At 41.8% G+C, this 16,470-nt stretch overlaps 1 protein-coding gene across 1 annotated transcript in view; it reads left to right on the forward strand.

Moving 5' to 3' along the window:
- Nucleotides 1-16,470, forward strand: part of LOC126272493 (sex peptide receptor) — a 3,488,090-nt gene that overhangs the window by 699,393 nt on the left and 2,772,227 nt on the right. The gene's annotated exons all lie outside the window — the stretch shown is intronic.

Raw genomic sequence — 16,470 nt, forward strand, 5'->3', positions numbered from 1 at the left:
TGGGGAATAGATCCGGAGATCTTGCTGGCCAGGGTAGTTCACTTACACCTTCTAGAGCACGTTGGGTGGCACGGGATACATGCGGACGTGCATTGTCCTGTTGGAACAGCAAGTTCCCTTGCCGGTCTAGGAATGGTAGAACGATGGGTTCGATGACGGTTTGGATGTACCGTGCACTATTCAGTGTCCCCTCGACCATCACGAGAGGTGTACGGCCAGTGTAGTAGATCGCTCCCCACACCATGATGCCGGGTGTTGGCCCTGTGTGCCTCGGTCGTATGCAGTCCTGATAGTGGCGCTCACCTGCACGGCGCCAAACACGCATACGACCATCATTGGCACCAAGGCAGAAGCGACTCTCATCGCTGAAGACGACACGTCTCCATTCGTCCCTCCATTCACGCCTGTCGCGACACCACTGGAGGCGGGCTGCACGATGTTGGGGCGTGAGCAGAAGACGGCCTAACGGTGTGCGGGACCGTAGCCCAGCTTCATGGAGACGGTTGCGAATGGTCCTCGCCGATACCCCAGGAGCAACAGTGTCCCTAATTTGATCCTACGGTCTTGGCGTGCATCCGTGCGTCGCTGCGGTCCGGTCCCAGGTCGACGGGCACGTGCACCTTCCGCCGACCACTGGCGACAACATCGATGTACTGTGGAGACCTCACGCCCCACGTGTTGAGCACATCGGCGGTACCTCCACCCGGCCTCCCGCATGCCCACTATACGCCCTCGCTCAAAGTCAGTCAACTGCACATACGGTTCACGTCCACGCTGTCGCGGCATGCTACCAGTGTTAAAGACTGCGATGGAGCTCCGTATGCCATGGCAAACTGGCTGACACTGACGGCGGCGGTGCACAAATGCTGCGCAACTAGCGCCATTCGACGGCCAACACCGCGGTTCTGGTGTGTCCTCTGTGCCGTGCGTGTGATCATTGCTTGTACAGCCCTCTCGCAGTGTCCGGAGCAAGTATGGTGGGTCTGACACACCGGTGTCAATGTGTTCTTTTTTCCATTTCCAGGAGTGTATATCTGCTATGCACAATCGTATTCCTGTAGCACTTGCCACCTAAGCTCTTTCAGCATCTCTGTAACGCGCTGCATAGAGAGAGCTATCCCGAGGAGAAAAATCTCTCCTGTCATTATAACCTTTGCAAGGGTCGCTCTCTGATTAAGAATAGTATTGGCTCAGTCTTTCAGTTACATTGCGAACATCTGTTGTTTCCAGTGACAGCGCTAGTCTTCAATCCAGTACAGCTCCTCCTCAATTTCGCTGCAGGTTTCTGAGATTGCATTCTTCTTGTATACAAGAGCATCTACCGACTCTGACACTGTGAACCAGATGATACGTATTTAACAGCATAGTCCCTACGACAGTCTCAAGGCGTAATTCCAAAAATATTTCTGTGGGTTTGTAATGTTAAAATGTGGCGTTCACAATTCAATTATAAATACGAGTGATGACTTTCAGCCACACAGGGCATTTCGACAATACAGCGACGAGAGTTGAGTAATTGTACCAGCCCGGAACTCTAATCCGAATGCTCCGCTCCTCTTGATCGATATTCTACGCCGCCGCGGCATTGCTTCAAAGCCCTGTGCGACTTGAGGTCATTATTTCCACCGTATCTCTTTCCCATCCCTCGTCCGTTCCATTCCTCCACGCCAGTCATTCATGTCATCATCGAATAATCGCTAATGGCGTCTGTTCTGTGGGAAAACAGACACACTTATATGTATAGCTGCGAGGGTCATTCAATAATTAAAGAGACAAATTGGTCTGGGGAAAAAAAAAACTGTTGGTAGGGCAAGTTAGGTACTTTTATAGCTTTAACTTGACATCATTGTGATGAACCCTGATCAGTTGATGTATCAACATTGTTTTGTTTATAACCTCAAAAATACATTTCAAGATGGCGAGTGCGCTTGAAACGTCCACATTAGTTGAACAACATTCTGTTAACCGTTTTTTTCTTGCTGAAGGCGATGAACCGGTAAATATGTACCGTACAATGACTAAAGTTTATGGTGAAGGTAGTATGAAAGTTGCAAATTTTTACAAGTGGGGAGGGTAGTTCAAAAATCGTTGCGACTCGGTGACTGACGAACACCTTTCTGGCCGACCAGTCACAGTTTCAACTCCCTCATTTGAAACTCGAATTGATGACATTATTCGTGCCGACCGCCTTGTGACTGTGGAAATGAAAGTTGGTAGGATTCAAGTTAGTACTGGTAAAGTTCATAACATTATCTGTAACAAGTTGAGTAACGAAAAACATGTGCAAGGTGGGTCCCAAAGCAGTTGACGCGGCTTCACAAGGAAACAAGATTGAGAGTGTGCACAGAGCTAAAGGAACGTTATGAAAGAGAAGGTGAGCACTTCCTGAACAAAATATTAACTTGTGATAAAACTTGGGCTTAATATCATGAGCCAGAATGAAACAGACAATGCATGGAGTGGAATTGCACACCAACTCACCCGTCAAGAAAAAGTTCAGAACCCAAGCGTCAGGGGTTTTGAGATGCTGACGTCCAGTTTTTTTGTGATTATCTCGAAGAACTGCGTACAATGAACAGCCCATATTACTCGGATTTCTTTTTAAACAAGATGAAGCCAGCCATGGGACAGGACGTGGTGGGTCTCCGAGGAGAGGTGTAATTCTCCAGCAAGACAGTGCACGTCCTCATATTGCTCAACTAACCCGTGAAACCATCGACGAAATGGGCTGCGAAGTACTGCCTCATCCCCTTACGGTCTAATTTAGGACCTAGAGATTTCCATTTTTTGGTGCACTGATGGAGGCATTACGTGGGAAGAGGTTCCAGGACAACGAGGACGTAAAAAGGTTGGTGTGAAATTGGTTCAAACATGAGGATAAAGAGTTCCTTGCAGCCGGAACAAAAAAGCTTGTAGTCCGTTGGAACAAGTACATGAATGTTCAAGGCGATTATGTTGAAAAGTAGAAAAAGTATTGTTTTGTAAAAATAAACCCTTTTCCCCCAGACCAATTTGTCTCTTTAATTACTGAATGACCCTCGTAAATTTTGAGCGGCACATTTCGATCATAACAGAGCAAATTCAACTGAGGTATTTTTGGAGCTGCGCCCTGAGATGTGTCCAACAGAACAGACACCACTCGTACCTGTTAGCCTACCGCGGTGGTCTCGCGATTCTAGGCGCGCAGTCCGGAACCGTGCGACTGCTACGGTCGCAGGTCATCAGCGATTCTTATCATTGATACCCTTTCAACAATACAGCTGCAAGTAACTCACAAAAATCTTCACGTGGACATGATAATCACGGTATTTCCAAAACAAATTGTCACGATGAAATTGACAGTAAAATGTGCAATTATTCAAAGTGATTTTAAGAAGCCGAAGTAAGTAAGTAAATAAATAAATAGAAGTAAGAAAACGACGCACCACGAAAGAATTACCCGAATGGGTCAAAAATCGGTAGATGTGGTATACATATACGGACAAACAATTGGCTGTATGATTTATACAAAAAGCAAGATCTTCGCAAATTGAGCAACTTCATAAAACGTTGGTCTTCCACTGATTCTCATATAAGCTGTTATTCTGCTTATTTATTTGATTGCTTTTAAAGTCAGATGGAACATACTGACATTCATGAATGTTTCTTTTAGATTATAAGACTGATGTCATGGAGGTGACCTTTTCATGAACTGCGGCGTAGAGCTTACAGTTGACCATGCAGTGGATTCAGAATTTGGAGGCTCTGTTGCAGATGCAGCTGCTATATCTAAAATCTCAAATATTGCTGCGTAACTCACGACGGTGCGGCTAGAACAGTGTCAAGAGGGCCTCTGAGTAAGACACCTCGTTCAGATTTGGCAGGTAGCGAGACAGTTACCAGTGCTTCAGGAAGCATTTTATGAAAGTCGTGAAGCTGACTCTGTTACTCAAGTGGCTGCAAGTGTTGATTTATATCTATGCTCGAAAGTTGATAGTGAACTCAATTCCTTGCTATAGGGTCTTCCTCCAGAGGGCACATGTTTACTAACAAGTTGATACCATGTATGGTGTTGTGCACCTGATTGATTGGTATGATCAACTCTCCCCTCCCCCCCCCCCCCCCACTCCCCAAAAAAACCATCCTCGTATTCATGGTGGACTTGGAAATACATAATAACATATTAAATGGACCAGTTTTGCCGATTCAAAAGGCTCTGAGCACTGTGGGACTCAACTGCTGTGGTCATTAGTCCCCTAGAACTTAGAACTACTTAAACCTAACTAACCTAAGGACATCACACACATCCATGCCCGAGGCAGGATTCGAACCTGCGACCGTAGCAGTCCCACGGTTCCGATCTGCGCGCGTAGAACCGCGAGACCATCGCGGCCGGGTTTGCCGATTACTGTTGCAAAAGAGTACATACTGGCATGTGTCTCATTGTTATGCTGGCTTGGCCTCGTTGACAATTAAAAGTTTAGTAGAGGAGATTTTCGTTCCCATAAACGTCATAATATGAGGGCTTATCAAGAAAAACTGAGACACATTTTTCACAGATGTTTCTTACTCCATTTCAATGTTAACATAATATTTTTCAAAATACTCAGCTGCTACATGAATGCACTTCTTATGACGTCTCTGCCAGTCCCCGAACACATGGTCGTGACCATTTCTTGTCAGGTCCTTGAGAATCGGCTCACTGTTCTTGAACTCTGCTTGAGAATTCTCAAATAAACGCCTCAAAGCTTTGAGTTTAGTAATGAGAATAGAAAAGTCACAGGGTGCAAGATCGCAGCTATGATGCGGATGCGGTAGACAGGTAACGCTGAATCGAGCGAGGAACTTCGTGACTTCATTTGCGACGTGAGGCTTCGCATTTTATCATGATTATGTCACCATCCTGACCGAGAAAGTTCTGGTCATTTCCTTGCAATGTGCTTCCTCAGTTCAGTCAGTAGTCAGTCAGTAGTGTGCTGCTGTAACGGTGGTGTCAGGGATACCTGCATCATCACTTTCGCTGCAGATGAACAACTTTGATCATTCTTATTATTGGGGAACTCGGCGATTTCGACACTGTAATGGATCGTTTTCCTTCAAGATCATAATGATGCCGCCATGGTTCATCACCGATGATAATCGATTCCAGGAACGCATCCCCTACATCAGCAAAGAGAAGCAGCACCTCACAAATTGTCTCCATTTGCACAGCCTTCTGCTCGGGAGTCAACAGACGTGGCACCCAATGGGAACCAGCACGATTCATATGGAGATGGACATGCATAATCGTGAAGACATTGCCACATGAGTTTCTCAACACTTCACTGAGGTAACGTCATGTTATCTGCCGATCCTCATGGGCAATCACAGCAGCCGTGTTGATCTTGACTTCAGTCACACCAGAAGCCGAACCTCCACCCCACTTCTTTAAACATGCAAGTCATCCTTCGTTGAAGTCCTTGAACAACCTTAACACTGTTTCCCGAGGTAGTGCATCTTCACCGTACACATTCCGCCGGTTTTTGTAAGTTTCAGTGGCCCAATAGCTCAAAACAGGGTGTCCAACCCTGCGGACGGCGAGCCGTATGCGGCCAGAAGGATGTATCGACGTGGCCCGGAAAGCGAACATCTATCAGACGATCAGTTAATAGACATGAAATTCCATTGATATGTAAAGTAATGAAAGTCATGAAATCTCATATTAAGAATGTCAAATTAATCACACCTTTTCCATTAAGTTTCAGGTGTGCAACTGCAAGAATCCTCCTCCTCCTCCTCCTCATATTTCGTCTGCATAACGTTTAGCCAAATCAGAGTGAGCCGCAAGACTGCCGCTCCAGTGCTCGCTTCGTCCCTTTACACTCATGTACCGCGCCACAGCGCATGCGGCGACAGGTGCAATTGCACCGGAGACGTTGGTCGGCGGCAGAGACGTGCACAATGCGCGAGTTACATCTACGACTCCGCAGTCGATCTGTGTTGGAATGTCGATATATCCTTGTGAGCTGCATTGTGACGACGTCTTTGTGACTTTATTACTCCAAGTGCCGGATTGTTGTGTTTAGGATTATTTCACTTTCTGACGGCGAGATGCGTCCGTTCGACAACTGTCGTAACACTGTCTCATTGTAAACTGTGTAAATGCGTGTATTTCTGTGATAAGATTGCATCATTAAACCAAAAATGTTAACAGCTTATACAGTTGTTGTTCTGACCTCCAAACCTTACACCTTCTTGAGCTGCTGGTGAAATACGTCACTGATTCAACCATTTTCAGCCGCCTGATCATCATCAGGTGATCAAACGATAAACAATGCAAACAATGCACTGTCATCATTTCGCAATATAAATTATGATGTTTATGATGTCACTCTATAAAAATTGTAGTATGGGGTGTAGACATTAATGTTTAAACACCCCATAGCACTGTTTTTTTACTTTCACACACACACACACACACACACACACACACACAAGCACACATCCACACACACACACACACACACACACACACATATATATATATATATATATATATATATATATATATATATATAAGCAGCTCAGACATGTAAGAGAAGAGCTGCGGGGCACAGGCTCCTCAACCCTGCGGAGATGCGGACTTATTACTATGTACACCTGTCCGGTGACAATTAATAATAACGGGAATGACCTGCGCTTTATTCTAGTCTCTAGATGCCCATCATCGCTCGAATGATAAACTGCATCGATATACACTACAGGGAGGATGGACCAGTACCTTCCTCTGAGTCCAGTGAAGGGAGCAGCTGCGGTGCAGAGCCGTCGTCTCCTGGTGATGGCGCGCCGCCTGTCCACCGGAATACGCATCGACAGCCCCATTCCGAGAGCACACGGCCGCCCCCGCACCTCCCAAGCATCTAACGCCGACCGCCCAGGGGACCGGGACTGCCACCCGGCTAGCGCCTGCCCGCCTCTGCGGACAAATTGGATCCTGATGCAGCGCGCAACGCACAGAGGCGAGGCGAGGCGCGGGGGTCCTCCGTCTCCGCCATCCTCACCCCCCGCCACTTCGCGCGCGCGCGCGCTGGGCTGGATGGATGAGTGGGTGGACGGACGGGCGGATGGACGGACGGAGAAAGCGGCCGTCGCGTCCTTACGGGCGGCTGCCTTCTCAGAGCTTCTTGCCATCTTGTACTGTGGCTCCCATTCGTCACCCCCGTAACGTACCGACCCCATCCGTAGTGAGAGCATCTCATCTATCCGCACACAGACGTGTTTTCTGTCCACACACACACACACACACACACACACACACACACACACACACACACACACACACGCTACACCTCTTGCTAGACCGACTAAGCCAACCTCTTGCTGGACCGACTAAGCCATTCCTTTCTGGGCGAATGACGAGGTAGAAAGTTCAAGGGAGCACCTCTTGGCAACAGAAACCACGGCCGGAAGTAAAGGGCTCGGAAGCACAATATGGGAAATTGTAAAAAATGGGTAAAAACTGACGAAATATCTGCCGCCCAGTCATTGTACAATTCAGGGAAAAATGTCACAATTATTTGCGTTGTCTAGTATTTGATCGAAGTAATGAAACTGCACAAATAAATATACACTGGCTATGTGATGTGAGCTCCAGGGACGCTGATCAAAGCATTTATATAATCACATTAGCCATTTCCGTAAGTAGAAATCTCGGTGAAGATATGTTTGGTTCCAACAGAAATGTAGGATCAGGTGAAGCGTACTGCCCATACGACTTGTCTCAGAAGATAGGATAAGAAAAGGAGGAACCTACTTTCAGAGCAATTGCAGATTTAAAGAAAGCTTTTGCAGTGTTAACTAGAAATGGACATTTTAAAGATAGCAGGGGTAAAATGTAGGGAGCGGAGAACGAAAGGCTATTTACAGATTGTACAGAAACCAGACGGCAGTTACGAGGGACCAGCGACTTGACAGGAATGCAGTGATTGTGAAGGAAATGAGACAAATCTGTAGCCTTTGCCCGATGTTACTCAGTCTGTAGATTGAACAAGCGATAAAGAAAACTGGCGATAGGAGTTAAAGTTCTCAAGAGGAAACTAAAGCTTGTAGATTTGCCGATGAAATTACAGTTGTGTCAGAGACAGGTAAGTATTGAAAGAACTGTTAAACGAAATGGACAGCATCTCGAAAGGAGGATATAGATGAAAGGATATAGATGAAGTTAATTTAAAGCAAAACAAGGTTAATGGGATTAAGACGAATTAAATCCGGGCATTCTGAGGTAAGTAGATTAGGAACACTTCTCTGAAAGCATTTTTCTGGAGTGTGGTCACACATAGAAGTGAAACATCTACGGTAAACAGCTTACTGTACACAAGACGGTCAGACGGTCTTCAGTTGTGCTACTGCTGAAGAATACTGAAGATTAAATGGGTAGACTACGTGGCCAATAAGGAGGTACTGAACATAACTGGGGAGATACGAAATTTGTGGCACAACTTGTCTAAAAGAAGGGATCCGTTGACAGGACTCATTTGGAGACATCAAGGGATCATTATAGTTGAATTCTTTTATCTTGGCGGTTCGCGCATGCCCGCCCAGACGCGGAAGATTGCTGTGTTGCCAGTCGTACACGCCAAGAGAAGAGTCACCATAGTATAGTTCGCAAACTTACGTTTAGGGGGGAGTGCGCAGTTTATCAACTAAAGCCACCACTGCCGCATTAACCCTTCCGCTGCTACAGAGACGTACTCCTCGCATTCCGCGCTGTGCGCGATTTTGTCATCACTCACTGCTCGCCTGTGCAGGCACATGGCGTTTCGACTGCTTTGACACACTTTATCATTCAATTTCACAAAAACTATTTGGCCCAAAAATTTGATTTTTACACATCTTCTTGACTGCTACTTTCCCCCCATAAATGACTTAATTTTGTTTCGATGTTCAACGCAGTTATTGTTCAGCTTTAGATGTAATAAAACATTGGACGAAATTTTGAAGAGTTTGCGGAGGTAAAAGTCCATAGCGTATACTTTCTGTATGGTCGATTTTAGTTGCCACTAGAAATTTCAAAAAATTACATTCAAACGAATAAAATTCTTGAAGTAAGACACTTCGATATCGTTTTTAAATCAAGAATCCCAGTGGACTTTAAATACCACGCAAAATATCGTCGAACACTGTTGGTATAACTATGAATTACTCACGTTTCTTCAAAGTACAATAGGAAATAAACAATTACCGATGTTCTTTATTGCGAAAAAGCGAATGATACAAACACCTTTCCTGGCTATCGCCTGAATTAGGAGGCTTATTGCTTGTTTGGTTTGATTAATTAATAGAATATGAAGTAATTGGTATAAAGAATGCTTTTTCCACACTTTCAATAAAAGTAAGAGTGATGTCAAGACATAGCTTTTGTTCAATTACCTTATTTATGACTGAACGTTTCTAAAACTGAAGACATTCGTCAGTGCTCTGTACTGCAGTCGAGTTCTGGCAACGTGGTTCTCTGTGCATTAGCGGACTGTGTTTTGTGACGTCAGATGCGCAGAACGAACCTAAACTCGGCCGCTGTCGTAAATGACGCGCACTTTAGTATTTGATCGAAGTAATGAAACTGCACAAATAAATATACACTGGCTATGTGATGTGAGCTCCAAGGATGCTGAGCAAAGCATTTTTATGATCATATTAGCAACTTCCGTTAAATTCAATCTCGGGGAAGATCAGTTTGGATCCAGCAGAAATGTCGGAACAGGTGAAGCAGTACTGCCCCTACGACTTCTCTCAGAAGATAGGATAAGAAAAGGAAAATCCTACTTTTAGAGCATTGGCTGACTTAGAGAAAGCTTTTGCAGTGTTGACTAGAAATTGAAATTTTAAAGATAGCAGGGATAAAACGTAGGGAGTGGAGAGCGAAAGGCTATTTACAGATCGTACAGAAACCAGACGACAATTACGAAGGACCAGCGACTTCAAAGAAATGCAGTGATTGCGAAGGAAGTGAGACAAATTTGTAGCCTATGCCCAATGTTACTCAGTCTGTACATTGGACAAGCGATAAATAAAACTGGGGGTACGAATTAAAGTTCTCAGGAAGAAACAAAAACTTCGAGATCTGCCGATGACATTACAATTGTGTCACAGAAGTATTGCAAGAACAGTTGAACGAAATGGACACTATCTCGAAAGGAGGATATAAGATGAACTTAGATAAAAACAAAACATGGTTAATGGAATGAAGACGAATTAAGTTCGGTGATTCTGAGGAAAGTAGATTAGGAACTCTTCTCTGAAAGCATTTTTCTGGAGTGTGGTCACACATGGAAGTGAAACATGGACGGTAAACAGCTTACTGTACACAAGACGGGAACAGACGGTTTTGAATTGTGCTACTGCTGAAGAATACTGAACATTAAATGGGTCGATTTGGTGGCCAATAAGGTCATACTGAATAGAATTGGGAAGATACGAAATTTGTGGCACAACTCGTCCAAAAGACGGGATCTGTTGACGGGACTCATTCTGAGACATCAAGGGATCACTAGTTTGCTATTGAAGGGAAATTTCCGTGTGTGTGTGTGTGTGTGTGTGTGTGTGTGTGTGTGTGTGTGTGTGTGTGTGGAGATGGTGCGGGGGGGGGGGGGGGGGGTGGTGGCAAGGGGTAAACTTGAGACCAAAAGATGAATTCAGTAAGCATAATCAGAAGTGTAGGCTGCAGTAGTCATTCAGAGATGAAGAGGCTTGCACGGGATAGCGTAGCGTGGAGAGTCTCATAAAATCATTCTTGTGACTGAAGACCACAAAAATAGCATCAGCAATTGAAAGTTTATTTTAGATTTTGTATCTGAGAAATGCGTAAAACTGTTCTTTGATATCCAAATGTGTGAATCTCAGTGCAGGTAACGGAACGAAGTGATAATTTAATTTAGAACGGAAAACCGTGGTGCTCACGCTACACGATGCGAAATCGACACTAGACGGTACATTAACAAATTTGTCTGCGAGGAAACAATCCGTTGTCAATGAAATTTACATATGTAATCCGACTGCAATAGAAATTCGTTCAGATTAAAACGTTGGCCTTGAATATTGCTAATCTTCACCTTTAGCCTAGCAAACAATCACTGTATTAGAACTGTTATTGCAATTACACAGTAAATGAACATAATAATTAACGCATCGGACTTCCTGATCTAACTGCTTAAAAATTTTCAAGATAGCATTTTACTCAAATCTTTTACTGAAATTTTACTGACACGATTTTATTTTCAGAAATACATTCTCACAATCACTGTGCTTTATGGTGGACATGACGTGTGCTTGTAATTAAATTTATTGGTCTAACTGTGCGCGCAGAATGCTCGTGTGCTCTGAAACTTCTTGCAATTAAAAACAATGATGTGACTGTCAAAAATCAAATTTTACTTGCCGAATATGTGATTTGCATCGCAAGACGGTATGTTACCAGTTTTCATGAAATGCTTCTCAGTACACATGTCGCGATGTACATTGGAGTGTGCAAGCAGAGTCATGAGAGTAAAAGAGGAAATGGACAGTTAATCTTAATTACAATAAATGAGAAAAAAGTCTGCATGTCTAAGTGTGTTTTATTAAGCTATGACAACAAGATACCTTTTCATAAAGTTCTACCACCTAGACAAGTTAGCCCAATATCTGTTAATAACTTTACTGTGTACAATTTCCTTCCTTGACACTTGTTTCAACTGTAAGACACCATCACGTGCTTCATTATAAAATTTCTACAGCAAAATTCAGCCATACACAATGTTCTACCAACAAGAAACTAAACAGTTAACATATAGAAAGAATGGATTACATGCTGGGTGAGCTTTTATCATTCTTGCAGTAATATATTATTATTTGATGAATATATTTCCTCAAAACATATTATTATAAAATCCATTAAAAATAATTCTGCTTCTCTACAAGACAAGCCAATTTTTACCCTTTTAATCATGTACATTGCTAGATTGTCCAACAGACACTGACTCTGCTAGTCCCTGATTTACTCTGACCAATATCTCTTACAATGAATGTGGTTGTACTTATATTACAGAGGTTGACTACATTTATCAAATCCTCAACTTCATTTACATTTACAGAAAAAACTTTCTGAAAATCGCCATGGGATATGCAGCATACCCCTTTCATAAAGGACAACTCTCTTTCATTAACATCCCCTCCTCCCCTATTACACAAGAATTTTGCAGAATGGGATCTGTTGACACAATAGCAGGAGGCACTCAACATATTCTCCAAAAGAAACAATCAGAAAGGCATGGTACAAAATGTGTGGTTACAAATTCGTTTGGTGGGTGACAATGTATACAAAATATCAGTGAATAAGTACAAAGTGATACAAGTCGAAATAGAAGAAACAGTACTTACATGTAAATAAGTGTACAAAGTTTCCAGCAGTATATTATTTTAAGTATTTGTAATAATACTGAAGATATGGTGTACCAAGATTAGTGCTGTGGTAAATCAGTAAACTAGTTTAGTCAAATACATTGAAATAAAGACATACAGTATTACAAAAATGTACAAATCATTATGAAATAATTACAATCAGCTGTACAAATGTTTAAGAGAAACCTATAATAGCAAGCTACAATTGCTGTCAATTCAAATGAAAAAAAGAAGATACATTCATCTCATGCAACTTGGTACAAAATTATTGAGAAAACTCATGAGGGCAACATCATGCAATGGGAGGAGACAAATATCACAGCAAAATGTCACACATATCAGTCTTTTGTCAAACACACATTTATCACAGCTGCACCAGCATTGTAGCACAAACATATTGCTGGGGCAGACTCAGAGAACATAGTACTTTGCTCTGTTCCTCCACTGACAACCAACAGAGCTCAAAATAAGTATGTTAACCAGACAGACTCAGGGAGGATGAATTGTCTTGTCACAACCGCCATTGGGAACCCAGAATTTGAAGAGCTACAACTTTAGCTGTAGAAGTGCTATAATGAGCAGTGTTTCCATATATACATTTTAGTGACAAAAGTTTGACCAGAAAAACATGTACCTTCTTCAAAAATCCGTAACTGATATACAAACAGTAGTACTGGTTGTCTTCTAACAGGGGGATCATGTAGACTGCATATAAGGCTTTCAGTAAAGTTCTCATTTCATTTCCACCAACTAGTTAAACAAGTTAACAATTAAATATCAATCAGGTATGGAATGTCAATTCTGAATATGTATCTCCTTTTTTCAAGTACATCATATAAATGAAAAGAATTGGATCCCGTGTCTTAAGTTATATAGATTTATCTATCTATAACTAACACATATCTCACATGCAATAACATTAGAAATAAGTATGGTGATTCCCAAAATTGCTAATTGTTGTATACACACTCCTAGAATAGAAAACCTTATTGCTGTGTAATTAATGCCAGTCATGCAACCACTTTCCTTATAGCTGGAGAAAAAATCTGAGGTATAACATCACCTAAGGCTTTGTCAAATTCATCTTGCATAATTCTGGCTACAAAATTGTTGTCATTTCCAGTGACGAAAGAGTAACATATTACTTACTTACATTTACATTAATGAGCTGCAAGTTTTTGAAAATTCAAAGAGCAGGTGTCAACCACAAACTAGCTCTATTATCTGTTGAGTAAATTTCACATATAGATGTAGAAACGGAGCACAGTTCTGAAAGAAGATGCTGAAGTAAAATGTATTTTGGTTCTTGTTTCCACTGACACACAATTTATCTCTAAAGTTAATGTTAAATCACATACAACATTATTACTGAGACAAAATTCTTACTTACCCTCGCTCACTGTCTATCTGTAATAATTATCTATAGAAACATATATATAAATTATCACTAATGAAACATTATCATCTTCTACTCCTTATTCGCTTTCTTAAACATTTATTCTTTAAAAACATCTCTTCACTGCGGCACACTACACATCATAATTTAGTAAAACTATTTGCTCATTTCTGATCAGCATTTGTACCATGTACGTTATTGGATGATACCAACGTCTTATTTCATCACACAAATACAGGTTGCAATATATGCACAGCATTTCTCATCTTCTGGTCGCAGTATTTCTTACATAAGTGTGTACTAGACCCTTTCTCAGTCACTTGTAACACTGTGCCTAATTTTATGCAATATACATATTCATTTGAACGTGAAATATCATGTGTATGTATTACGAGGAAAATAGCTGACGATTGTTAGCTTCACATAACTATTTTCAAACATCTTAAAATGGCATCAGTGCAGTAGACTTTGAAGCATCAATCGCAAATTATCACAAGTTCATGGCAAATTACATTTATCTCCAGTTAGGAAATTAAAATCTTTTACTGGACACTTATCCTGAATCTTCACTATACTTTCTCTAGAATATGAGGATAGAGCTATATACACTTATTACCTAAATAGAACAGCAGAAGAATCATGAAATTAGATAAGAGATAATAACACTCACCTCTAGGAAGCGTCAGTCACCTGTTGATGTACCCATTAAATAGAAATGTGTCCTATACCTATTTGATACATTTTCTTACAACCTGAAGTGGACTCTTGTAGGAATGTACGGCAGGTTCAATGCCACCTTGAGCTAACATGGAGTGGATCTCATTGTTCACTCTTTCCCTTTACACCAACGGAATACCTTAAGGTGGAACAAAAAACTTCTTAAGTTCCTTAACTTTAAATTCATAAAGAAAATTTCGTATGGTATCAGGTTGTTGACGAAGACTTCAGGATGTCACTATAAAATATTGAATAAATCCTCCATATACAATTCAGAAGCATCCTCTACACAGTCTGCTTTTTCACATATAATTTCAGATATACCAAATAGACTGTTCCATTTCCTGAGAGGTACTTTACTGTGACAAATACTTGAAATGAAAGGGTTTTTTTCGACGAAGATAAAAATTTCACACAGTTTATGCCTTCTTCCTGATCTGTGATCCAATCCTCGAATTGCAAACATATTAACTTGCCATCGACTGCAGCTTTCGCTTGACCAATATAAAAATTCGGAATGGCTTTGTATTCAGCCAAGAAATCGACAACAAGTATCATTTCTATTAAGAAGTGGCACAGTTAAGAAGTTAGCAAAGAACTGATGACCTTGGCAAATAAAATCCAAAAGTGTTTGTTTTCTGACCTCTACAGTTTTACCAGTAATTACATGCTTAATTCGTTGCAATAGGAATTTTAGACCAAAAGTTTACCCTTGACATCTGCTAAAGCTGACCCAGTGATACGAAAAACAGGACACCCTGAGTCCAGTACTGCTGATGAAGAAACTTTTGCTACAAAAAAAAAGAAATGATACCTTAGGATGGATTAAGATGTTCTGATAGTGTACTTCCTCTTCCGACGACATGTCTGTAATATCATGAAACTGGACAAAATTTATTCGTCTCTCCTCTGAATACATGTCACAAAATGTTTTTCCAAAGAAAACGCTTCTAAAATCCACTACCATATCATTAGTTGTGTTTCTTATTTCAGACAGATGCACATTTGTTTAATTTTCATCGTCATCACTTCAGCAAGGCATATAATAAGTTACCCAGTCATGAACACTAAATGTTCCGTAATTCAACTTCATCAGTCCCTGGGTTCCTAAGATTATGATGTGTTTCACCTGACCTCTCTCTCTCTCTCTCTCTCTCTCTCTCTCTCTCTCTCTCTCTCTCTCTCTCTTTCTCTCATTCCAATTTCGATTATTAATAGTATCACACAATATAAAATCTATAGTGTAAGTAGTAAGACTCCCTGTATCGACAAATATGTCGTTTGCAGTGAGAGCTAATCATCAGTTTCGTGATAGCCCATCAAGCCTAGCATTGTCATGCGAATTAAGTGATACGCCCTCAGCTACGTCGTTCAGAACCAAAATTTTCACGACCGCTCCTCTGCTGATTATTACGTCCGTAATAACGGATAAGACTACGCAAACAATCTTGTGTTTTGTTGTAATTATAGCCGCGTGATCTGAAACCTGTGCCTTCAGTTTCGCGACATGAATTGAAAGTTTCGTCTTTCACGCGAATTACTGTTATTTCTTTCATTTGCTGATCCCTGCTGGAATCACCACTACTGCCGTAACTTCTTTTGTTCCTAATACCACGACCACGGTTTCTGTCGCTGAAATTGCTGTTACTTTACGACTGTCGTTTAGAATAACAATTGTTTAATTATGATCACTACTGTGAGAGGACAGATTATTCTATTTGTCATTGTTGGTCCAAAAAGTGGTTCAAATGGCTCTGAGCACTATGGGCCTTAGAACTACTTAAACCTAACTAACCTAAGGGCATCACACACATCCATGCCCGAGGCAGGATTCGAACCAGCGACCGTAGCAACCACACGCCTAGAACCGCTCGGCCAAACTGTTCCGATTCGCAGGACACCCGTTACCTGACCTCTTTAAATGTGATTGGAAATTTGGTCTGTTGCCGTCTCTATATTTATCT

Source organism: Schistocerca gregaria, chromosome 5 (genome assembly GCF_023897955.1).
Source record: "Schistocerca gregaria isolate iqSchGreg1 chromosome 5, iqSchGreg1.2, whole genome shotgun sequence".
In the NCBI taxonomy this organism is placed as follows: Eukaryota; Metazoa; Arthropoda; class Insecta; order Orthoptera; family Acrididae; genus Schistocerca; species Schistocerca gregaria.